This window comes from Thrips palmi, unplaced genomic scaffold (genome assembly GCF_012932325.1).
Source record: "Thrips palmi isolate BJ-2018 unplaced genomic scaffold, TpBJ-2018v1 HiC_scaffold_16, whole genome shotgun sequence".
Taxonomy (NCBI): Eukaryota; Metazoa; Arthropoda; class Insecta; order Thysanoptera; family Thripidae; genus Thrips; species Thrips palmi.
The window spans coordinates 408592-410151 of record NW_023144625.1 but is presented as its reverse complement, the minus strand read 5'-3'; the positions used below and the strand labels follow the sequence as shown (position 1 = coordinate 410151).

The 1560-nt window shown below is 41.0% G+C and overlaps 1 long non-coding RNA gene across 1 annotated transcript; it reads right to left on the bottom strand.

Moving 5' to 3' along the window:
- Positions 1 to 367: 367 nt before the first annotated feature.
- On the bottom strand, positions 368 to 1357 carry LOC117642887. Its single transcript, XR_004587597.1, has 4 exons — positions 1238 to 1357; positions 798 to 884; positions 630 to 710; positions 368 to 547 (listed from the first exon to the last, which is right to left on the bottom strand). It is a non-coding gene; the product is annotated as an uncharacterized LOC117642887 (long non-coding RNA).
- Between the last annotated feature and the right edge of the window lie 203 nt (positions 1358 to 1560).

The following is a 1560-nucleotide window of genomic DNA, read 5'->3' as shown; positions in this document are numbered from 1 at the left end:
ATGTTGCAACATAGTCACAAGAGGATGGAGCAGACTGCGTAAATGAACTCATTGGTTGAAACAGGTTCGGCATTCTCATTCTCCACCTGATGAGGAATAAAAGAATTTGTTAGTTTCCACTTGCAAACAGAAATTGAAAGCAGAGACAGCACAAATCAGTTTCAGTGTCGCCACAATGCACGATGCAGGATTATAAAATAAATAAGGCCAACAACAAGCAACAGAAAATTAAAAGATGTGGTGGCCAGCATGCTAGCAATGCAAATCAGAAATAATTAACCATAGAAATATCAAAATGCAATGCAATTTACCAACTGTACTTTTCTTACCCTGATACCTGCCCTAGGCAAATTTAATGCAGGGAGACCTACAGGAACTCCGTCACTTCTCATTGAGAAAAAATTTCAAGTTGAGAGTCACCCTTCCCTCTGACTCACTAGGAAGGGACAGCAAACATGTTCATCATGTGCTACAAGAAATCACAGAGAACAAGGCTCACAATGACAAAATTATAAGCCAGCCGCCGGAGAAGCAAGTGACAGCAGAACTGCAGAAGATAAATTAGACAAGAGAGTTAGTAAAATGTAATCCAAACAATTATGTAACACTCAGTAAAAGAGGGAACTTACAGATGTAAGAGGCTTGTTGTTTCTTTCAGGGAGCACAGTTTCGAAGCCCAACTAATACAAACCATTGCATAGAAAGGAAACCTGAAACATCAGTGGAAGGTTCAATGCTATTCCTCACAAAATCTTAAACAATACATAATATTTAACGATGAGGAAGATGAAACCAACCTTCCAATGACATATCAATGAAATGATTTGTCGCTGTGGGAGTAAAATATTCCGGCTTCTTGATTGTTATTTACACCACAGGAAAACCTGAAGAAAAACAAAGAACAGATTCGTTAGTTTAAAAACCAAAGCTTAGAATGAAAAAAATAACATGTTTCAAACGCAATGAAAGATAAAAGGGACAAAAAATAAGATGTCCATAAAACAAAGGGATTCAGATACACTGAGACCACTCACAACTATTTGAGGGAGAATGAATCTAGCATAAATAGGCAGGCAAAACTCAAAACTCTAAAATCATTATGGTTGGCCAGCCACAGTTGCACACCACTTCCGTTCATCGTGACCATTGGTCTTGATAAAGAAGTAACAACGGTTTCGTTGAACTGACAAAAACTAATAACAGGCCAACACGGCAAACAATTAAATACACAATTTACCTTGAAGCATCAATCATCCTGGAGGCAATGAGGATCACGGCCCGATAAATGTGGCAGGTGACAAGCTCCAGGCCAGACCAGCAGCTAGGTCAGAAATGTGAAAATTACTGCGATATCTGTGAGGTTAGGATCCACTGGTGGCGGGACGCTGGGGCAGCGACAGATCGACAGGCTTCATGCTGCAGACCCTGGAGACCGTATTAATGGCCCTGCAACAAGAAAAACGGCTAAAGCTGATGCAATTGGCAAACAGGGAAAGACTGCAAGAAGAACAGGTTGCATGCGCCTTTCGCGGCGGGATTCATGGGCACGCGTAACACGTC